Source organism: Cervus canadensis, chromosome 23 (genome assembly GCF_019320065.1).
Source record: "Cervus canadensis isolate Bull #8, Minnesota chromosome 23, ASM1932006v1, whole genome shotgun sequence".
NCBI lineage: Eukaryota > Metazoa > Chordata > Mammalia > Artiodactyla > Cervidae > Cervus > Cervus canadensis.
This window is the reverse complement of record NC_057408.1, coordinates 33,452,872-33,478,581: the sequence shown is the minus strand read 5'-3', so window position 1 is coordinate 33,478,581 and position 25,710 is coordinate 33,452,872. Positions and strand designations below refer to the sequence as shown.

General features: G+C 36.7%; 1 pseudogene; it reads right to left on the bottom strand.

Annotated features, from left to right (window-relative positions):
* Positions 1-7,814: 7,814 nt before the first annotated feature.
* On the bottom strand, positions 7,815-8,464 carry LOC122425536 (annotated as a pseudogene).
* Between the last annotated feature and the right edge of the window lie 17,246 nt (positions 8,465-25,710).

Genomic DNA, 25,710 nt, shown 5'->3' with positions numbered 1-25,710 from the left:
ACTAAATTTGGATATATTTAACATAATTCTCTGAGGAATTAGTAGGTCATCAGATTGAAAATAGATAAAGATTATTTGTATTAAGAAGTTTTTGAGTTGATGGAAATAACTGAAACATGCTTTGTTTCTATTTATTTAAATGGATCACTTAGCCTGTACCAGAGAGTTATTTGTAAAATAAAGGTTTTAAGTAACTGATGACAAAACAACATATTTGTTATTTATAGATGTCATCATTATTAGCATACAGTAATCAAGGGATGAAAATATACAAATAATTTGCTATAACTAATAAGAGATTTCAGCATAATTATGCAAACTAAATGACACTAATATACAAAAATTGTTGGTGTTTCTATGTGAGTGGTGATTAGATACTTTAGTTTCTAAAGAGATAATAATCTATAATGGATTCTATAAAGTACTTAGAATTAAATCAAGTAAGATATATATAAAAATGTTAAAAATAATTTTAAAATGTTAATAAAGAAAATGAATTAATATGAAATTATCTGAGAAATATACCAGGTTCAATATTGGACAATTTTAATAAGACAAAGATGGAGATTTTCCATAAATTAATCCATAAGTGGCATGAAGTTTCTGGCAACATTCTGAAATATTCTTCCAGTGATATCAAACAAGCTGATCATAGACTGTATTTATAAATGGAAAGGACAAACAACAATGGAAACAATTGAAAAATTAAAAACAAAATAATGTAAGCTTAATCCACAAAGACTTATGCTAAAGCAATAATTATTAAGAGTTTGGTTGACAATTAGTAGAAAATAATGGAGAGTGCCAAAATATAACCACCTATAGATTGGAAACTAGTTATACCACAAAGGAGGCATTACAAGTCAGTGGAGAAATGTTAATCAGTAGGGAAGTAGTGGGTAAGTTATTAACTGGCTTGTAAACACTGACTTTCCTATTGAAAACTTAAATTCAATTCAGATGGGTTAAAAGACAAAAGGTAAAAACTAAAATAAAAATAAAATCTAGAACATCTTATGATATCAATATATGCTAATATTTGAAATAAAATGAAAATTATACATTGAAAAGGAACATACTGATACTTTGTCCCATTAAAATAATAACAGAATATTCCTATGTCTGTCCAATGAATTGATGTGATGTGATGCTGTCTATACCTAGAACACAGAAAAATGTTCCAAACCCCTAATAAAGTGTTCTATAAATGAATAAAAATTTGAACAAATGATTAGAAGAAAAACACTATCTGCAAACAAGAACAACAAAAAAGATACTTAACTTTACTACTTAGAAGGGGGACTCAAATCAAAAGAAATTTAAAATTTCTGACCCACCAGATGAACAAAATTAAACAAATATGTGTTGGTGAACATAAACTAGGAAAATAAATTACTACAAATTGCAAGTCCAGCCATGTACATTTTAAGTCCAGTCATGCCTGTGCAGTGTAATTTGACACCACCATTTTGAAAAGTATGTGGATAAAATTCAAAACAGTCAAAACTACCTATACTTTATGGTATATCCATTCCACTTCCTAGTATCTTACCCTAGAAAACATCTGTCTGGTCTTGTACTAAAGGAGATTCATGGAAATATATTTACTGTGACACTATGTAAGACTGGGAAGAAGGGTGTTGTTTTGCTTATCAGTCTTATAAGAGCAAAATATCAAACATTATCCTTACAACGAAGTAGTATATGGGAAACATATCAACTTCTTTCAACATGAATAAGCATGAAAAACAATACTGAGTAACATCAGTTGAAAGTTTAAATACATTTTTAAACCAAATGAAACAATAATTTATATTGTTTATGGAAATACACATAAGAAGGAAAAATATAAAAGCACGCATGGTTATATATAGATAACAATAGTGTTAGAGAGATTTTCAGAATAGTGATTACTTTCAGAGAATGAAGAAGAGGAAATTGATGGGGTAGTGGTTGGATTTACATTTTTTCATTAAAATGGAAAAGGGAAATTCTATTTAGGACCTTAAAACTTAAGTTCTTTTACATGTAGCACCATACAAAGTTTAACGATGACTAACTTTGCTTTTGTATTCCCTTTCATGAAGAATGGTCTTCAGAATGTCCAGTGACCATGGACAACACTGGCATCCTTCAGAGATATTCCATTACATTACAAAATGCTGGACTGTGGGCTTCCTTATTGGAAGAAAGGATCATCCTATAGCTTATATGTCAAGAGATCATATCTGGGAGACATTTGAATACTGAATATCTCAAATAACAGGGGACTTACCATTCATATAACACCCACTCAGTCTTTTTTTTTTTTTTGAAAGCAGAGACATATTTAATTGCCACAACTCAGAGTTTTTTGGAAACTAGTGTGGGGAAGAATGTCAGCCATCCCTCCAAATCATCACCAGGGGCAGCTAACACAGACCTACAGAGCTAATCAAAAGAGCTCTTCCGATCACTATCCAGTTGATGTCTAACACTGAACAAAACACTTTCATTTACATAAACAAGGACAGAAAGTACACATATTTACATGTACGAGATACTGTGAAAAAATCAATTCCCTAGAAAAAAAGAGACCGGACTAACAGCAGAGTCCCCTCTAAGAGAAGAGTCAATATGGCTTGTAGAACATACATTTAATAGGGAATTTCTGATAAAACAAAATATTGTAAAACATACTGTTTTCAGAATATGTTTTTTAACATTTAACCATATATGCAACACCTACTCAGTCTTGCATAGTCTGTTAGAAATATATTTTGCTGACAGAATATCTGACTTGTACTCTCCATTTTGAGCTTCTCTATGTGCTTTCTGGAAAAACAAGGTTAAATATTGTATGTGGCAGTTTTTCTGAAGTTCCCCACTTGGTGTTTTCTTCAACCTGCTTTTCAACAGAATCATACCTCTACTTGCAGATCCCTCATGGCCCTCTGCCCTCTACTTGTTCTATCTGTTACAAGCACTTTCTAGAATAAGGAAGAAACCCTGTGTAGAGAGGTTGATGACACTAGACTTTGTAAGTCAGTCCCTTCCTATACTTTACCATTAAAAGCAATGTCCTGGGAGATCAAGTCAGTATTTTGGCTGTTATTTTTTTCACCAGTTATGTTATTACAAAATGATGCAGCAGTAGGTGGTTATGGCAGATCTCTAGGAGGAAAGCTCTCGCCGTGGCTGTCCTATTGTACTTACAAACAGCCTACATCCCTCCATACATATGTATGTAGGCAGGAGACATGGGCATTTTTTTTTTCTCATATCATGAATAATTTTAACAGTACAGACGTCTGACTTTGAGTCAACAACCAGTTTCAGACGAACGCAATTGCAGCCAAGGAAAGTTTCTAACTAAAATTAGCCACTTTTCATATTTAACAAACTACTGCCTGCTGTATTTCCTGTGATCTCAGCTTTCCTCTTCCTCTCATATGGTCACATGTAACATTGACTCCACTTCCGTCTCTATTTTCTTCTTGGCTTCTTTAAGTGTAAAACTTGCATCTCCTCCTGCCAAATGACTTCCCAAGGCTGCATGTAGGATATGCCAAGCCAGCTCAGGCTCACATCTTCCTATATTATCCTCAGATTTCAGTGACCATGAGTCCCTTTGCCCTATTCCAAGAAACTGGAATAGGAGCCTCACATGAAAACAAAGAAAAACACTTTGAGGGCAAGAATTCAAAAAAGACCTCTGGGCACAGCCCCAAGCAGATGATAAATTGAATGTTTTTAAGAACTATATCTCATTTAATCTTTATAGAACATTCTGCAATATCTGTAATTATTCATATATTACCGATGAGGAGCTTAAGCAATTTTTCCATGACATCAATAAACTCTCAACTATGTTGATTTTGTTGGACTCCTTGGAAATTAGATCACTGTCTTATTCAGCTTGACTGGTGTTAAAAATGTCAGACACTGAATGGCTTAACCGACATATGTTTAATGTTCATAGTTCTGGAGGCTGAGAAGTCAAAGATCAAGGTGACAGAGATCTGGGTCTTGATTAGGACCTTCTTTCCTTCTAATGATGCTCACTGTCTTGCTGTATCTTCACAGAGTGAAGAGAGGAAGCTCTGATATCGCTTCTTCTTCTTGTGAATGCTACTCTCGTTACAGTGGCTTCAACCTCAAAGTGAAGGAAAGTGAAGTCTCTCAGTCGTGTCCGACTCTTTGCAACCCCATGGACTATAGCCTACCAGGTTCCTCCATCCATGGAATTTTTCAAGCAAGAGTACTGGAGTGGGTTACCATTTCATTGCCACCCAAAAGACCCACATCCTAATATCATCACATTGGCAGTTAAAGCTTCAGCATATGAGTTTGGAGGGGTCACGTTCAGTCCATGGCAACTGTGCTCTGCTTATTTTAAGTCCAATCATGGCTGTACTTCTCTGACTAACCCTGTTCTTGTTCAGTTTGCTTGCTTTTAATAGGAATTGTCCTAGTTTGCCTGAATCATCTATCATTGGAATTACATAGTAAGCCCTGGATTATTTGAACTGATGGCATCCTGCTCTATAGATCAGCTTTTCCATGACTGTGGTTGATAGATGAAAGGGACACTTTGGGAATTTTATTAAGGAAACATTTATTTCAGACTGCAGTCCTCCACCTTCTGTCTTATTATCCAGCCTCAGAACTCTTGTGTTCTCAGCATCAGATGACCCTCAGTCAAGAATTTTCATTCAAGTGTTTAACCGATTTTGGAGGCTGTGTGGCACTTGGGTGTAAAGTATAGCTTCTGGGATCTAAGAGTCTGGCTTCAAGTTCCATTTCTATGATCTATTAGATTCATGAGTTTACATATTACCTCATCTCAGGCCATCGTTTCCTCATCTGTTAACTGAAGATACTAATAGCATCTACTCCACACAATTGTGGGGAGGATAAAATGTATAAAACTCATCGTTTAGTTTGAAATAATAATTTACTCTGAATAGAGGCTACAGTTTCTCAAGGTTCTCACAAGACCATACATTTTGGCATTTGATGAATCTCATTTTATTTGAATATTAAGCAGTAGACAAGTTTCCCACACAGTTGTGTGCTATTGAAATGCTTCTTTTATCTCTAGAAAGCAATTCTAATTATGGTAAATTTATAGACTACATGGGAATTATCATCAGAAATGCTTAAATACTCAACTGGTCTGGTATCTTCTGTCTTGTTTCCTCCGTCAGTGTGAAAAATTGTATCCTATAGAGCTTGGGATTTGGCAAATAAACAAACTGACAAATATCCTGTTACTTTCCAGACCCCAATCTTCTCATTTGTGTCTGAGGGACTTGATCTAGAACCTTAGTAGAATATAACAAATGTAGCTCCTGCTTTAAAATTCTTACATATCTATGATGATGATTATAATCCCAATTATGTTCATATTTAACAAACATATCTTTATATACTTATCACTTTTTAAAAAAAGAATTCTAAAATGTGTATATAGTTATTTGAGCTTAATTTTTAAAGTGTTTTCAAAGACAAAAGTTAAACAGTGTTTCACTTTAGGCTTGAGTCATTTTACATTGTAAATCGTAGTTTCTGGTGAATTTAACTTTGGTGCCAAGACCATGTCCTTGGATCAGTTTCACAGAAGCATGTGAGAAGGCTGATGTGTGGGAGGGAATGAAGTTTTTGCACATAGAAGAAAATGATTTCTGGATGTGCTTAGAGATGTTGCGAAGTGTCTGTTGTGCCAGGGCCAGTGGGGCTTGCTGAGAAAAAGAGTACAGGGGCTCCTACCATTCTTGGGGCCATAACGGTTTATGCCCTGCTGCAGACATTGGGTCTTATTCTCCCATGGAGTATTAAATTCTCTCTTTTAAATCTAAATATTTGCTTGGTTCTTCAATTGTGCCATTTTTCTTAGTTTATGGTCCTGCCTATTTCTAACATATAATAAAAAATATTTTAAAAAATATGTATCCTATTCTGCTACAACCACAAGCTTCTGTTCTCTCTCTTTCTCTCTCCATCAAAGCTCTTGCATGCACTGCAGCCCTAGAGTTCATTGTTGAAGAGGCAACATGTTCTCCCAAACTTTCATTCTTACAACTCGCATGCTAGGAACTTTCTTCCCACCATAAGTATTGAGAAGACAGCTTTTGCTTCCATCCTTTCACTCGCCTTTCCTTAGCAGAGTAAAAGTTAGAACTCCAGATATCTATTGGGTAGAATTAATGCATCAGCTGATTGATGCTCACCTCAACCCTTCACCTTGCATGGGCAGGAGTAGAGTAAGAGGTGTGGAGGAGGGGGTCTATCTTTGATCCACAGATTCATTGTCCTCATCAAAAGGATATCGAGATTTAGACTGGAAACTTCCAAGAGTCTGGACAAGGAGCACTCAGACTGATATTTCAGAATTTCCATGAAATGGTCCTGAACTGCATTAAAATCTAGCACACTGTGTTCTTTAAAGAGTTCTGTGTTTGAATAAGTAAACTCTTGTGCTTCAAAGACACCCAATGCTTTCCTTGAATTTTACCTTTATTTAAGGTATTTCTTCTCAAAAAGTTTCACTTTTAAAAGTTATTTATACATTAAATTTCTGTCTTCTATAGTGGTATAAACTCTTTCTAAATCAGAATTATTACCTTTATTCTATATTTTAATTCACATAACTGTTTTTACCTACAAGACTAAAAGCTTCTTTTGGTTTTGTGCTTGTTTTATAAGCTTCTTGAATATACAGGATCTTCAATTTGTTCATTTTATCCTTAAACCTGCCTGACTTAGTGCCTTGAAGACAGTAAAAACTCATCATTCACTACTTAATTGTTATCTGGGAATTAAAATTTAATGTCTGAGAGTTCATTCAATTCTAGCTGAGAAAGATGTGGATCAGGAAATACCACCTTTCTTTAGACCAGACAGTCCAAGTTTTGATTATTTATCTCATTTTTTCCTGACCAGTCTTTCTGCTAATGAATAGCCAATATTTATCAATCTCCATATCCTCAGACTGGAACATCACTTTCATATGAAGTGAAATTGTGAATAAATCTACAAAAACTCAAGGATTTTGCCATATTGCCATACTTTTTTTTTTTTTTTTTACATTCAGGGATAAGAAAGGGCTTTGGTCAGAAAAATTCCTAGTAGTCTAAGCTCCCTGTCTTCTCCATTCTCCCTTTCCTCTCGGTATTTTCTTCCCATTCCCTTGATGCTTTGATTCCACTTATTGGCCCTTGCTTTTCAGAGGGCCTCACTGTATTATTATTTAATCCAGAAAGAGAAACACCAATATAGTATATTAACACATATATATGGAATTTAGAAAGACAGTAACAACAACCCTATATACAAGACAGCAAAAGAGACACAGATATAAAGAACGGACTTTTTGACGTAGGAAAAGACAAGGGTGGGATGATATGAGAGAATAGCATTGAAACATGTATATTACCATATGTAAAACAGATGATCAGTGCAAATTCGGTGCATGAAGCAGGGCACTCAAAGCTGGTGCTCTGGGACAACCCAGAGGGATGAGGTGGGAGGGAGGTGGGAGGGGTGTTCAGAATGGGGGGGACACATGTACAACCAAGGCTGATGCATATCAATGTATGGCAAAAACCACGACAATATTGTAAAGTAATTAGCCTCCAATTAAAATGAATAAAGTGATACAAAAAGAAAAAAGAGCTCTCAAGGGCCATGCTTCCCACGTGTTCTGGTCTGCTCCCTTATTACTGTCACCTATTGAAATCATTCTAGCCTGGGGAGAATTTTGTTGTTGTTGTTGTTGTTACATAAATTAACCCATTTATTATAGGCTAGCAACATTACTAATGATGGCACTTCTACTGGTCCTTCAGTTCGTTCAGTCTTCTGATGGCAGGCTTCACTGTGCCTACAGAAGTGGTGGTGTAGGTCCAGGCAACTCCAGCTACTGTTTTCATCAGGAACCACAGTGCCAAATGCCCATTCCTCATCTCTTCATCTTCGTTTTGCCACAGAAGAAGCAAGTGTACTTGGTGTGCTAGCTGATTTCAATTTTCTTCACTATTTTCCCAAGAGAGGTATCATAACAGGTCCTGTATTTGCCCATAATCCAACTTTCTTGATGCGTTTCGCCAGGTCTCAGCCCAGAGAACTGGAGAGCATTTTCATTTCAATATATCATGCTATGTTTATCCTGCAGAATCTTTTCCCTATGCTTCACCTGCAGAAATAGTTGAAGAGATCAATATAAATAAAAATAAATCCAAAACATATTGAAATTTGTGTAGTATTCTTAGAGAAGTGGAAACCATGTGAGATCCTTTCTGAAAGGAGGAAAGCAGAGGATAGAACTAAAGGGCAAGCCACAGCCTCGGGTCAGTCGGGGACGAGTCTCTACAGGAAATATGGACCGAGCTGTTTCCTGAGTGGTGGGATTTGGAGCAGGGGAAGGACAAGAGCAGACAGCCGTGCCATGAGTTGTGGTGCTAGAGTAGAAGATGTCGCGCATCGGTCACTGATCTCTTCCATTGCCATGGTTCTAGGATAGCAATGTGGCTGATTGCCTGCAGGAGACAGTGTACACTCTAAGATATCTAACTGATAAGAGAGCAGCTCACCAGGTGCTGGTGATGTTTGTGAGAAATAAAAGGTCAACAAAATCAAATCTTTATTGTTGACTTTAACCTGTGCTTCCCCTTTTTGACTATATTGTAGAATGCAAGGCAAATCAGAACCTCTGGATCATTTTCCCAAGAAAGCAACCTGATCCAAAGATGTAATAAATAGATATACAGGGTGTTTTAACTACAAAATTGGTGACAAAATCAAGGCTCACTACAATTTGTGAAAGAAGGACAATGCACTTCCACAAATAAAATAGATTATAGCCAAGGTAAAAAAGTCAACAACTAATAGACACAGCATCTGGGAGGTATCAGAGATAATGTTTCATCTAAAAAACTGGGATCAAGAAAATAGATCCAAGTTGAGAACTTGGATACAAAATATAATTGATAAAAAACAAAAATATTCAGTGAGTGTCATGATATAAAAAATGAGCACGGCAGACAAGAAAGTTAGTGATGTGGAAGGTCTTGCCTAGTAATTGTTAAAGAAAGTTTCACGTAATGTTAAAGAGATTATGATTGTGTAAATAAGAGAAACAAGAGCTAGGAAGGAGCCATTATCATTAAGCCAGGTCATTATTCACATTTAGGAAAAATAAAAATTGGGAAATTATACACACATACTTAATGATTCTTCATTCTCATTATTTAAATATATAATTAAGTAGATTATGTATTGTATCATATATTTAAATAACAAGGTAGCAGAGTATCACTGGGGCTTCCCTGAGAGCTCAGCAGGTAAAGAATCTTCCTTACAATTCAGGAGACACAGGAGATACAGTTTGAATCTCTGGGTTGGGAAGATCCCCTGGAAGAGGAAATGGCAATGCATTCCAGTACTCTTGCCTGAAAAATACCATGGACAGAGGAGCAGATCAAGAACCAAAAGAAGAAAATTATTCAGGGACTTGGACCTCCATTTTCCACTGGTGAAAATGTTTGCCAGTTTTGAAATCAGCAGCAGAGAGTTTGGGAAGTTCTTTTGACATTCAAGGGAGGCTATATGATCAAAACATTAACCACTGGCATGCAAAGCTCACCATGGGTAGAATTCCTAGTGAATTCTACCACAGATTCTATTGGGATTCTAAAATCCCAATGCATTAAATTATCCATAAAACAAATCTCAAGAAAGTCTAAAGGGCTGAAATCATAAACAATATGTTCTCTGCCATAATAAAATTAAGCTGGAAGTCAACATCAAAGAAATAAATATATATGTTTTCAAATTAAGATATATACACTGAAGTATCAAAAAATCAATGAATAACTGAAAATGAATGCCAGAAAACCCTTTGAGCTGAATGATAATAAAAATATTACATGCCATAACTTGCTCAATCAGTGATTAAGGAAAATTTTATAGAATCAATTGTGTACATTTTTTTTTAATATTCTCATTTTCTCCCAGCTTTATTGAGATATAATTGACATATAGTATTTAGTAAGTCTAATGTTATATAATGCATTATTTCACACATCTATGTATCATGAAATGATTGACACTATAATATTAGCTATCACCTTCATCACATCATGTTATTAAAACTTTTTGTGGTGAGAATATTTAAGATTTGTTCTCTTAACAAATTTCAAATACATACTATAGTATTGTTGAGTATAACCACCATACTATACATTAGATCTTCAAAGTATTTGTCTTATAATTGAAAGTTTATACCCTTTCACCAACATATCCCATTTCCCCATTTCTCAGTCTCTGATAATCACCATTCTACTGTCTATTTGAGCTTAATTATTTTAGATTCTATATATAAGTTATATCATACACTTTTTGTCTTTCTCTGACAGACTTATGAAGGTCCATCCACATAGTCAAAAATGGCAGTGTGTGTGTGCGTGCGCGCATGTGTGTGTTTGTATGTGTATCCATCACATCTTCTTTATCCATTTGTCTGATGATGGACACTTGGGTTGTCTCCATATCCTGACAATGGCTATTGTGAATAATTCTGCAGTGGACATAGAGATGCCTATAGCTCTTTGACATCCTGGTTTCATTTCCTTTGAGTGTATATTCACATGTAGGCCTGCAGGGTTACATAGTAGTTCTATTTTTTAACATTTTGAGGTGTCTCCATACTGCAGATGATATTTCATTGTGGTTTACATTTACATTTTTCTGATGATTAGTAATTTGAGCAACATTTATATTAGTTAAAAAAAATCAGGGAAAGCTATAGTTCGTCTATTAGAATTAATACATAAGTTTAGAAGAGTTGCTGGATACAAGGCTAATATACAAAGCATAATTGTATTTCTATAATTGCAGTAGAGTTATGTAATCAAATTAACAGTAAATATTGAGAAATAGTGAAGACTGGAAATAAATGTAACAAAAGATAGGTAAAGTTTCCACCCAGAAAGTAAAACATTACTAAGACAAATTAGATACCTTACTTAAATAAATGCAGAAACCACCTATCTTTATGGACTAGAAATTCTAAATATTGTAGAAATGGCGAATTTTTCCCAATTAATCGTAGCACTCAACATAATCTTAATGAAAATTTCTTAGATTTTGAAAAGAACTTGAGAATCTGATTTTTTATTAATTTTAACCTTTTTATTTTGTGTTGGGTATAGCTAATAAACAACATTGTGAGTTTCAGTTGAAAAGTGAAAGGACTCAGCCATATATTTTATATATACCTACACCAAAGCCTTTGACTGTGTGGATCACAATAAACTGTGGAAAATCCTGAGAGAGATGGGAATACCAGACCACCTGACCTGCCTCTTGAGAAACCTGTATGCAGGTCAGGAAGCAACAGTTGGAACTGGACATGGAACAACAGACTGGTTCCTAATAGGAAAAGGAGTATGTCCAGGCTGTATATCGTCACCTTGCTTATTTAACTTCTATGCAGAGTGCATCATGAGAAACGCTGGGCTGGAAGATGCACAAGCTGGAATGAAGATTGCCAGGAGAAATATCAATAACCTCAGATATGCAGATGACACCACCCTTATGGCAGAAAGTGAAGAGGAACTAAAAAGCCTCTTGATGAAAGTGAAAGAGGAGAGGGAAAAAGTTGGCTTAAAGCTCAACATTCAGAAAGTTAAGATCATGGCATGTGGTCCCATCACTTCATGGGAAATAGATGGGTAAACAGTGGAAACAGTGACAGGCTTTATTTTTTTTTTGAGGGGGGGTGTCTCCAAAATCACTGCAAATGGTGATTGCAGCCATGAAATTAAAAGACTCTTACTCCTTGGAAGGAAAGTTATGACCAATATGCTGGATAGCATATTAAAAAGCAGAGACATTACTTTGCCAACAAAGGTCCATCTAGTCAAGGCTATGGTTTTCCCAGTGGTCATGTATGAATGTGAGAGTTGGACGGTCAAGAAAGCTGAGTGCCAAAGAATTGATGCTTTTGAACTGTGGTGTTGGAGAAGACTCTTGAGAGTCCCTTGGACTGCAAGGAGATCCAACCAGTCCATCCTAAAAGATATCAGTCCTGGGTGTTCATTGGAAGGACTGATGCTTAAGCTGAAACTCCAATACTTTGGCCATCTCATGAGAAGAGTTGACTCATTGGGAAAGACCCTGATGCTGGGAGGGATTGGAGGCAGGAGGAGAAGCGGATGACAGAGGATGAGATGACTGGATGGCATCACCGACTTGATGGACATGAGTTTGAGTAAACTCCGGGAGCTTGCGATGGAAAGGGAGACCTGGCGTGCTGCGGTTCATGGGGTCGCAAAGCGTCGGACATGACTGAGTGACTGAACTGAACTGAACTGATACATATATCTACACACATATATCCATTCTTCCCTAAACTTCCCTCCCATCCAGGATGCCACATAACAGTGAGCAGAGTTCCATGTGCTACACAGTAGGTCTTTGTCGATTATCCATTTTAAATATAGCAATGTGTATATGTCTATTCCAAATTTCCTAACTATGCCTTCCCCCTGGCAACTGTAAGTTTCTATTTTGCAGACTAATCCTTGTCAGTCAGGTCATTTGCAAACATTTTCTCCCAATTTGTGAATTGCCGTTATGTTTTGTTTATTGTTTCCTTTTATGATCAAAAGCTTTTGAGTTTAAGTAAGTCCCATTTGTTTATTTTTGTTTTTCTTTCCATTATTTTGGGAGATGGATTGAAAAAGATACTGCTGCAATTTATGTCAGAGAGTGTTCTGCCTACATATTCCTCTAGGAATTTTACAGTGTTCAGTCTAACATTTAGGTCTTTAATCCATTTTGAACTTATTGTGAGCTTGTATCTGATATAAGATGGTGGGGTAGGATGTGTGCTCATCTTCTCTTATGAGAACTCCAAAATTGCAATTAACTGTTGAACAGCCATTGACAGGATAATTCTGGGTCCCATCAAAAAAAGGTACCCCACATCCAAGGGCAAAGGAGAAGCTGCAACAGGATAGTAGGAGGGGAAAAAATTGAGTTTAGAATCAAACCCCATACCCACCAGTGATGTTTGGAGGGCTCAAACAAAACCTTGTGCACACCAGGACCAGAATCCAGGGACCCCACAATAGACTGAGCCAGACATGCTTTGAGTATTTGCATATCTTCTGTGGAGGCACGGGTCAGCAGTGGTCTGCCATGGGGACAGGGGCTCTTGCTCCAGCAGATCTGGGAGGCATGGTGTGTGAGTCCCACCACAGAACCGTTGAGCAGAAAACTTACAATCTGAAGAACAATTACACCAAAGAAGTTCTCACAGAGTTGCAAAAGTTCTAGAGCCCACAATAGATTTCCTGATCTGGGGATCCTGCAGAGGGACTGAGAACCCCCAGGGAATTTGACTTTGAAGGCCAATGGGATTTGATTATAGAACTTCCACAGAACTGGGGGAAAAGGCTCTTGGAGGGCACAAACAAAACCTTGGCACAGCAGGACACAGGAGAAAAGAGCAGTGGCCCCACAAGAGACTGAGTCAGACTTGCCTGTGAGTGTCCAGGAGTCTCTGGCAGAGGGGTGGTTTGAAAGTGGCCTGCCATGGGGTCAGTGGCACTGATTACAACAGTCCCGGAATAAGTCAAAAGGACTTACTTATTCCAGGGAAACACGGCCACACTCATCAATAAAAAATTGGATTGAAGACTTACTGAGCATGGCCCTCCCCATCAGAGCAAGACCCAGATTCCCCCACAGCCAGTCCCTCCCACCAGGAAGCTTCCACAAGCCTCATCCTTATCCATCAGAGGGGAGACAGAATGGAACCCACAATTACAGAAAACTAACCAAACTGACCACATGGATCACAGTCTTGTCTAACTCAATGAAACTATGAACCATGCCTTGGAGGGTCATACAGCCATCAAAAACAAGACCAGGAGTTGACTGCAGCTCAGATCATGAACTCCTTATGGCAAAATTCAGACTTAAATGATAGAAAGCAGGGAAAACCACTAGACCATTCAGGAAAACCACTAGACCCTTAGAATTCAACAGTGGAAGTGACAAGTAAATTCAAGGGATTATATCTGATAGACAGAGTGCCTGAAAATCTATGGACAGAGGTTCCTAATATTGTACAGGAGATGGTGATCAAAACCACCCCCAACTGTATGTCTTCTTTGGAGAAATGTCTGTTTAGATCTTTGGCCCATTTTTTGATTGGGTCATTTATTTTTCTGGAATTGAGCTGTGGGAGTTGCTTGTGTATTTTTGAGATTAATCCTTTGTCTGTTTCTTCATTTGCTATTATTTTCTCCCATTCTGAAGGCTGTTGAATGCTCAATATCACTCATTATTAGAGAAATGCAAATCAAAACCTCAATGAGGTACCATAACACACTAGTCAGAATGGCTGCTATGCAAAAGTCTACAAGCAATAAATGCTGGAGAGGACGTGCAGAAAAGGGAACCCTCTTACATGGTTGGTGGGAATGCAAACTAGTACAGCCACTAAGGAGAACAGTGTGGAGATTCCTTTAAAAACTGGAAATAGAACTGCCATATGACCCAGCAATACCACTTCTGGGCATACACACTGAGGAAACCAGATCTGAAAGAGACACATGTACCCCAATGTTCATCGCAGCACTGTTTATAATAGCCAGGACATGGAAGCAACCTAGATGCCCATCAGCAGACGAATGGATAAGAAAGCTGTGGTATATATACACAATCGAGTATTACTCAGCCATTAAAAATAATTAATTTGAATCAGTTCTAATGAGGTGGATGAAACTGGAGCCCATTATACAGAGTGAAGTAAGCCAGAAAGAAAAACATCAATACAGTATACTAATGCATATATATGGAATTTAGAAAGATGGTAACGATAACCCTATATGCAAGACAGAAAGAGACACAGATGTATAGAACAGACTTTTGGACTCTATGGGAGAAGGCGAGGGTGGGATAATCTGAGAGAACAGCATCAAAACATGTATATTATCAAGTGTGAAACAGATTGTCAGTCCAGGTTGGATGCATGAGACAAGTGCTCGGGGCTGGTGCACTGGGATGACCCAGAGGGATGGGATGGGGAGGGAGGTGGGAGGGGGGTTCAGGATGGGGAACACATGTAAATCCATGGCTGATTCATGTCAACGTATGGCAAAAACCACTACAATATTGTAAAGTAATTAGCCTCCAACTAATAAAAATAATTGGGAAAAAGAAAAAAGAAAAAAGAAATGCTATTTGATAATGAAACTCAGCCAACCAAGAGTAGAGTCTAATGAAGAACTCAGGACAGGATAATATAAGGTAATGGGACAGTAAGCATCAAACCCAGTTAAACTAGAATTTAACTGAGAGAATTATGATTGCAGAATAGTAATGTAAATATTATAAGCTCTGATGACATGAAACGCAGACAAGCAATGGAAACCAAGAGGTAGAGGGGAAGGAAGTGAGAAAAGTGGTAAGAGAACTAAGTAGCTGGTCTTTTAAGGTCATTTATACTGTTAAAAATTGGAATATGGAATCCTACAACAAATATTACTTCAGTCTCATAATGACCTTTAGAATCTGTTCATCTGAAATAATCTTTTAGGAACCAACATCTCTATGGCAAAGAAACTTTTACCTAATGTTCAGTGAGTTCTTCAGTTCTATTTTATTTTCCTTTTATTAAATTCAAGAAAAAGTGTAAATCTAATACTTTTACCATTAAAATAATAACATTCTTCCATATGAAAAATAAAACAAAACAAAACCATCCCCAAGAAGAAGAAATACAAAAAGGCAAAATGGTTGTCTGAGAAGGCCTTACAAACAGCTAAGAAAACAAGAGAAGCTAAAGACAAAGGAGAAAAGGAAAGATATATCTATCTGAACTCAGAGTTCCAAAGAATAACATGAAAGATAAGATAGCCTTCCTAAGTGATCAATGCAAAGAAATAGAGGAAAACAATAGAATGGGAAAGACTAGAGATCTCTTCCAGAAAATTAAAGCTACCAAGGGAATATTTCATGCAAACATGTGCCAAATAAAGTACAGAAATGATATGGACATAACAGAAGCAGAAGATATTAAGGTAAGGTGGCAAGAATGCACAGAACTGTACAAAAAAAAGATCTTAATGTCCCAGATAACTATGAAGGTGTGATCACTCACCCAGAGCAGGATATCTTGGAGTGCAAAGTCAAGTGGGCCTTAGGAAACATCACTCAAAACAAAGCTAGTGGAAGTGATAGAATTCCAGACGAGCTATTTCAAATCCTAAAAGATGATGCTGTGAAAGTGCTGCACTCAATACACCAGTAAATTTGGAAAACTCAGAAGTGGCCTCAGGACTGGAAAAGGTCAGTTTTCATTCTAATTCCAAAGAAAGGCAATGCCAAAGAATGATCAAACTACCACATAATTGACATATCTTACATGTTAGCAAAGTAATACTCAAAATTCTCCAAGCCAGGCGTCAACAGAGACAGATTTAGAAAAGGCAGAGGAACCAGAGATCAAATTGCCAACATCTATTGGATCATAGAAAAAGCAAGAAATTTCCAGAAAAATATCTTCTTTATTGAGTATGCTAAAGCCATTGACTGTGTGGATCACAACAAACTGTGGAAAATTCTTAAAGAGATAGGAATGCCAGACCACATTATCTGCTTCCTGAGAAAACTGTATGCAGGTAAAGAAGCAAGAGTTAGAACCAGACATGGAACAAGGGACTTGTTCCAAATTGGAAAAGGAGTACATCAAGGCTGTATATTGCCACATTGCTTATTTAACTTATATGCAGACTACATCATGAGAAATTCTGGCCTGGATGAAGCACAAGCTGGAATCAAAATTGCCGGGAGAAATATCACTAACCTCAGATATGCAGATGACACCACACTTATGGCAGAACGTGAAGAGGAACTAAGGAGTCTCTTGATTAAAGTGAAAGAGGAGCATGAAAAAACTGGCTTAAAACTCAACATTCAAAAGACAAAAATCAAGTCATCCAGTCCCATCACTTCATGGCAGATAGATGGGGAAACAATGGAAATAGTGACAGACTATTTTCTTGGGCTTCAAAATCACTGCAGATGGTGACTGCAACCACAAAATTAAAAGACACTTGCTCCTTGGAAGGAAAGCTATGACCAATCTAGACAGCATATTAAAAAGCCAAGACATTACTTTACCAATAAAGGTTCATCTTATTAAAGATATGGTTTTTCCAGTAGTCATGTATGGATGTATAGATGTGAGAAAACTGAGCACCAAATAATTGCTGCTTTTGAACTGTGGTGTTGGGGAAGATTCTTGGAGTCCCTTGGACTGCGGGGAAATCAAGCCCATCAATCCTAAAATCCTGAATATTCTTTGGAAAGACTGTTGCTAAGCTGAATCTCCAATACTTTGGCCACCAGCATTTCCAATATTTTTCATTGGAAAAGACCCTGGAAAAGATGCTGGGAAAGATCGAAGGCGGGAGGAGAACGGGATGCCAGTGGATGAGATAGCTGAAAGGCATCCCACATTTAATGGACGTGATTTTGAGCAAACTCTGGGAGTTAGTGATGGACAGGGAAGCCTGGTGTGCTGCAGTCCACTGGGTTGCAAAGAGTTGGACATGACTGAGTGACTGAACTGACCGGAGCTGAGTTTATATTTTTGTATGGTGTTAAAGAATTATCTAATTTTATTTTATTATTTATTTTTAAAATGTAGCTGCCAATTTTTCCAGCAGCATGTGTTGAGGAGGCTATCTTTTCAGCAATGTGTGGTTTTCCCTAAATTGTCACAGGGTAACTGACCATAGGTGCATAGGTTTATTTCTGTTTTTTTTTTTTCAATCTTGTTCCATTGATTTTAAAATATATATGGAAATTCAAAAGTCCAAGAAGTTTCAATTGTAAAAATATAAGGCAACTTAGGGAGGTTTAAGTTAAGCTAATTTTAAATATAAAGTAATTAAGACAGCATGATTTGGTTCAAGAGTAAACAGTCTAATGGAACAATGGAGAAGGAAATGGCAATCCACTCCAATATTCTTGCCTGGAGAGTCCCAGGGACAGAGGAGCCTGGTGAGCTGCCATCTATGGGGTCACACACAGTTGGACACGACTATCGTGACTTAGCAGCAGCAGCTAATGGAACAAAATAGAGTGCTTAGAATGTGTACTAAGTACGAATAAATGCATGTACCATGCATTTATAAACATTCCTTTAGTGGCAAAGATGGCACTACAGAACAGTACAGAATGAATAGCAATTTCAATAAATAAAATAAATAAGTAGAATATAGTCAATTGAATCTTTATATAGAAACAAAATGCAAACTTGACTATGACCTCATATCATACACAATAATCTGCGGATCAGTAAGACATCAAAATGTCTGGAAGACATCAAACTTACTTTTGTTACCTTGGAATAGCAAAAGAAAGTAAAATGATTTAAAGAGCATAGATGTAAATGAAAAGATTCGCTTTTTATTACAGGAACATCTATTTATGAAAGGCATCATTAAATGGGCTGAATTAAATTTATACTGTGGGAAAAGAGATAGTGGAAGAACAAAAAAATGACAAAAATTCTATAGCCTATGTTTGTGTGTGTGTATATATACATATATACACACATACACACATATATTCTTCAAAAATGAATAAAACTGATAGTTAAAAGAAAAATGGCAAAATACTTGAATAGCTACTTTTTAAGACAATGTCAAAATGGAAAGCAAAACATGAAATTGTGCTCAAATTCATTAGTTATAAGAGAAATGCAATGAAAACCATAATATATACCATTAAATAACCACCACAATGTCCAAAACTAAAAGTATAAAATATATAAGTTTTTTCTTTTTTTATTCTCTAAAATATAAGTGCTAACATTACATTTTTTCAAGAGATTTGTCTGGTTTTGGTTTATTGATATTCCCCTAGAATGGGGACAATTTTTGGAGGTTCATTGAAAAAACAAGAGAATTCTATAAAACATCTATTTCAGCTTCATTGATTATGTCAAAGACTTTGACTCTGTGGATCACAATCAACTGTGGAAAATTCTGAAAGAGATGGGAATACCAGACCGCCTGACCTGCCTTTTAAGAAATCTGTATGAGGGTCAGGAAGCAGTAGTTAGATCCTGATATGGAACAACAGACTGGTTCCAAATAGGAAAAGGATTACGTCAAGACTGTATATTGTCACCTTGCTTATTTAACTTATATGCAGACTACATCATGAGAAACGCTGGGCTGGAAAAAGCACAAGCTGGAATCAAGATTGCCAGGAGAAATATCAATAACCTCAGATATGCAGATGACACCATCTTTATGGCCTAAAGTGAAGAAGAAATAATGAGCCTCTTGATGAAAGTGAGAGGAGAGTGAAAAAGTTGGCTTAAAGCTCAACGTTCAGAAAACTAAGATCATGGCATCTGGTCCCATCACTTCATGGCAAACAGATGGAGAATCAGTGGCAGACTTTATTTTTGGGGGCTCCAAAATCACTGCAGATGGTGATTGCAGCCATGAAATTAAAAGATGCTTACTCCTTAGAAGGAAAGTTATGACCAACCTAGACAGCATATTAAAAAGCAGAGACATTACTTTGCCAACAAAGGCTCATCTAGTCAAGGCTATGGTTTTTCCAGTAGTCATGTATGGATGTGAGAGTTGGACTATAAAGAAAGCTGAGTGCCAAAGAATTGATGCTTTTGAACTGTGGTGTTGGAAAAGACTCTTGAAAGTCTCTTGAACTGCAAGGAGATCCAACCAGTCCATCTGAAAGGAGATCAGTCCTAGGTGTTCATTGGAAAGACTGATATTGAAGTTGCAACTCCAATACTTTGGCCACTTGATGCAAAGAGCTGACTCATTTGAAAAGACTCTGATGCTGGGAAGGATTGATGGCGGGAGGAGAAGGGGATGACAGAGGATGAGATGGCTGGATGGCATCACCAACTGAATGGACATGAGTTTGGGTAAACTCCAGGAGTTGGTGATGGACAGGGAAGCCTGGTGTGCTGCAATCCATGGGGTCGCAGAGTTGGACACAACTGAGTGACTGAACTGAACTGAACTGAACTGAACCCACATTCACAACCTTATGTTCTGCTTAGCCCACAATTTTAAGGGTGATAGCAAGAGATTTGTCCAATTTTTTGCTGGGAATATTTCTATAATTTTAAATTTCATTTTCAACTTAAAAAATAGTTAAATTTTTGTTGAGACATTTTATAGTCCAGATTTAACTTGACATTAACATTTCACTGTTGATAATTGTCTTAGTAATATAATATGTTAAGAGTTGATATAGTAGAATTTGTTATGACCTCTTAGTTCTAGGCTGTCTGAAATTGATAAACCAAGGCAATAACGAATAACATAATTAGCCCATTCAGTCCAATTAACCACTTAATCCTTTTCTCCAATTAAAATTATTTAGATTTTTCCCTATCATTACTGTCTTTTTTCTATTGCCAATGCCATTGTAGTTATTACTGGAGGAGAGCAGGGCAACTCACTATAGTATTCTTGCCTGGAGAAACCTCATGGACAGAGGAGCCTGGCGGCCTACAGTTCATGGGGTCACAAAGAGTCGGACATGACTGAGTGACTAAGCACAGCACCTGTATCTATGCAGATGGAACAGGAATGAGAAAGAAGCATTTGTTATTGAACCCTGGAGGTCTAAATATCTTTGATGTGGAGACAGAGAAGACTTCTACCAGTGTCAACAATAAATATCTTTATCAACCAGGTGGTTTAATTTATTACCAGACCACTCACATTTTGGGACTTAGACCTTACCTTCTTTCCCTATTATGCATCACTCATTAAGGCACATCTGTAACATCTAAACACACCTCTTATGTACCAGTCGTCTCATTCCCAGTCCTCCATAAAGTTTTCACATTCCTACAAATATATTTTTTATTGCAAATTTTAAGTAAAACAAACTAATTTAGACATGGAGATGGTAGTTATCAGCTACCCTAAACTGTGAAATTTCATATAGACCTGGATTGACAAAATTGTACACAATTTATTGGATGTTAGACATTATATAAAGAGAACTCAACTCACTATTTATATATTTACAATTGGTAACATTAATGTGCATTTTAATTTACTAGATCTATAAAGATAAGATCTATGGTCAAGTTTGCCAGAAGACTACTTCCAGAAGACTAAGACAGAGTGGAATTTTGGCCACTCTCTGGATATCCATTTTCAGCCTTCATATCCTGACATTTGTCATCATAAGCTTTGAAACATGTTGTTAGTAGCACAGTTAAAACACTAAAACTTGTCAAAATTTAGAGCAAAATAAAGCTTATTCATATATCTTGATTTCCCATGACATGTTCACTAAATTGTCCCTGAATCTTTTCTGGAATGGGTATTGTAGAATAGATATAAGCCAAGAATTGCACCTATTTAGGAAAGAATACAAAAAGATTTAAAATGGAAGGATAACACAATGGAAATATTTGAATGAATAACAAATGGATGACTGTTTGGTGTGCATAGAGATAATCGGAGCCCAAGGCTTCCCACTTTTCCTTATCTTCTCCTCCCAGAGTATAGGTGAATGTATTTTGATGTCTGACCTGTTGTCTAGCTTTTATATTATATAATTTATGTAATGCAGTCATTAGATACAAACACTGGGGATAACAATAATGCTGTCAGGATTGTTCACCACATTCACCAACATGTCTTAACTTGGAACATCAAAATAACCTGAAATTTCATTTTGTCTGTGACTCAAAAAGAGAATGATTTATTCCTAAAATCTAGACAAAGGCTATCTTGGAACATGGTGACTGCAGTTCCAGAGAATTATGGCGAGGTAATATTAATTTTTTCAATCAAGATCCTCATCTCTTGTTAGTAATATCTCACCACATTAACATATTAGTATCCCACTGCATTGTATTAATATTCATATCATATCAGAATTTATTGTTGCTTATACAGTGTTAAAGTCATATCGCATTAGTGACTTTCATATCAGATTAGTGAAAGTGGATCCTAATAAGACTTTCATATTCAATTACTAAGGTAACAGTTTTGTCTTTCCAAGTCACTTCTAACTCGAGCCCAGAGTACAAATTGATAAATGTGGTAATAAAGCAATCTTTCTGGCTGAAGATGGATGGCCCCTGGGACCAGTGGAGCTGTGAAAATAGGACTTGAATCAAGGGGCCACAGTTCTGACAGGAAAGAAGTTCAACCATTTGCCTGCATAGCAGCGCGTCTGAACTGAAGACTGTATGAACATAAGAAGACAGAATCACAGACCTCGTCCTTGGTAATTTACTTTCCACTCCTATTACCCTGTTCCAGTCTGATAATTTGAGCTACAAAAAAAAAAAAAAAAAGCATAAATGAAAACTTCTTATGAAAGCGGTTAGTGGCTCCTTTTGTCCCAGAAATTATTCAAATTTAGAGAACTTTTACCTAACATTTGAATCAGTAGGTGAGATATTTTGGGACAAACAAATGATTGCAAGAACTCAAATACTGCTATATTGTTATTCAAATTACTAGGTTAGACTTAATCTTGACACCTATAGCAGGATATGCAAGAAATAGAAACTATGAATGTATCTGTATATTGATCTGACTTCGCTGATGGCGTGAACTGTGCTTTTCTCAGCTTTTAATTCTAACACCTCTTCTCAGCACCTGCTACGTTACATGCATTCCGCATGCACTCTTTGGCAAGGTAAATCAGGAGAGCTCATTTGGGTGCTGAGACCAGAGGTCAAACCAGTCATAAGCGTCATTTGGTAGGAAAGGGCAGAATTTCTCCATCAACTAGGAAAGCATTCATACATAATTTGCACATGCACATATGTGTGTGTGTATCAATTATTTTGTGTTTCTTCCTGCAATCCTTTGATATATTATTTGACATATTATTAGATAAACTTTCTAAAATTTCTTCTCCATTACCTCTCTTTTTAAACCACAGTAATCTTTCTTGGAGTCTTAATCTCTTCTTTTCTCAGTTTCCTTTCTCGGTATATTGCCATATTCAAATTCTTCCTAGTTTAAGAGGAAAAAGAAAACCCTCTCCTCCCTTGACTGAGGACTTCACTCACATTATCATCCTCCTACTTCTTTGTGCAGCTGTGTATTTTTAAATATCTAGACACTTATGGTCTCAGTGGCATTGCTTGTCAGCCTACCACAGTCTGTATTGTATTCACGCTCCACTGAATGTTCCCTTTTGTGATCAACAGCAGCCCCCAGCGTGCTAAGGCAAAGGGACATCTTTTTGGTCTATAAATGCTGACCTCTCATTACATTTGATATTTTTTTCAAATTCAACCTCCTTGTTTGATCTTCGGTCTTTTAGATCTTATGGCATCACTTTACTCTGGCTTCTTGCCTCTCTCTCTCTCTCTCTCTCTCTCTCTCTCTCTCTCCTCTCTCTCTCTCTCTCTCCCCTCTCTCTCTCTCTCTCTCTGTATATATATATATATATATATATATATATATTCTTATTCTGCTTTGGGGTCACATCTTCAAGTTCTCTTCTCTGCGTAGTCAACATAATTGATTAGATACCGTTCCTTTCATTCGATGGTTTCAAGCTTTAGTGTGCATGAAAATCACCTGGAGAGCTTGATAAAACCCAGAACACTGGACCCCACCTTAGTAATTTGAACTAGAAACCCAGGAGATAGTTGGTCCATCTCCCTCTCTAACACTGCACCTTCCTTTCCCTCCACTAAACTCAACCCATTATAAAGTCCTAATGCCTTTAGCTTATAACTGAGGCAGTCTTCTCTCCTCTATTAATAGTTGCCTGGGCCACTGCTTGTCTGGATTAAGCAACAGCTCCTTTAATTGTTCTTTTATGTCTAGGAAATTAGCAGTTAACATTCTAGCTAGTATTTGTTTTTAATTTACAAATATTTTGACAAACATTTTTAAAAAATATTGTCTCAGTTTAAAAGAAAATGATAAAGAATAGGTAAATTAATATTTTACAAAGAAGAGGGTACATGATTTTCCAGGACTACAGAAGAATTTAGCTAGGTCATCTGTTCCTATGAATTATCCTGCATTCCATAGGGAGAGAATGAAAAATAATAAAGTGGTATTTTTTTTTTAAAAAGCTGCAACTACTCATTGCATATTACATATTAGGAACTAAGATTTAGAAGATTTAATAACTTCAAGGGTTTCACAATAAGAAGAGGTAAGACTGAGATTAAAATGAAGGTATGTCTAACTCCAGAATCTGTGTTCTTAATCCCTTTACTTCTGGATAGTCCTTGGTAATGGCAGTTCCCTTCTTGAAAGCTGGCAGTTCTGTTATAGCATTGAATTCTGAATTCTCACTTAGAGCCTTAAAATGCCATTCATACTAGCAATAAGCATTAATTCTTGCTCTTGCTCCTATAGTTTACGTACTATAAACCCCTCTCTACATCTGTGTTTCTTTTGCTGCCTTGCATATAGGGTCGTCGTTACTGTTTTTCTAAATTCTATATATATATGCATTGATGTATTGTATTGGTGTTTCTCTTTCTGACTTAATTAGCCTTCGATTAAAAAAAAAAAAAAAAAAAAAAAACCTCTCTAAATGGGCCAATCCTATGCTCAGAAAAAACTATCTTACCTTGGGCTCCATCATCCATGGGGTTATTCCCCTCCTCCTCATGCAGGATCAAGCCACTCTCCAACATTTGTGTGTTTGTTTTGTTTTGTTTTTTTTTAATTAAACCCTCCTTCACACCTTCCTAATTTATAATAATTTCCTTCTCATTGTCCCCTAAGTTTTGTTTCTCTGGGCATGCATTTGTTTTGTAAGGCATTAGTAGCTACACTTTTAACAGTTCATGGTTTCACCTGTAGCTGTATAATAAGCAATGTGAGAATAATAGTTGTTTCTTTCTGTTCCTGGTGCTGTCATGCGATGCCTAGGTCAGGAGGAACCACAGCTAGGTGCTCAGAAAGGTCATGCTGGTTAGATAGGCTTTCCTCTTTATACTTTCCTTAAAATGCTGTCAATTAAATGGCATTGCTAAAGTCTCCAAGTCACTAAAGGACCCAGGGTGGTGGTTTATTTTAATCTTAAAATAAATAAATCTATTTGCTTATGCAACCGAAATTCATACTCCATTTGATTGAGCAGCTTCCTTATAACTCATGTGTCTCTTCTTAGGTGGTATTGTGAGAAATTCTTGACTGTCTCTCTCATCTGCTGGATACTTTTCTTTGATAGAAAAAGCAAGACAAATTTGAGTCTGGGATGAAGGGTTAATTGTTTCACCAGCAGAAATCTCTTAAAGATTTGAATTGCTCCCTGGCTTAATAAGGTCCCTCTGTCCTAACACAAACCTGGCCACATAGCTTTCTGTGAGGTGGTAGATCTGGTAAACTGGTCATATGGAATCAAAATCCCCTCTAGTGTAGAACACTTGGAGATTTAGAGACTTTGTCTTTAGGGCCCAACAAAGTCTTGGGAATCTTGTTTGATAACATTATCTTCTTCCTTTTAATTTCTTTGCAGAACACTTTCTGAAAATTGAAATCCTTTATCTAAGTGCCAGAGATCTTAGCTTTGACCCAGTTGCCCTTTAAATATGAATAAGAGCTGGTGTCTAATGCTATCTGTCTTATATTTACCTGGTTTACTTGACTGCATACTATTTTGTGGTGCTTTTCTTGAAAGACAGCTTTCTTCTCTTATCCT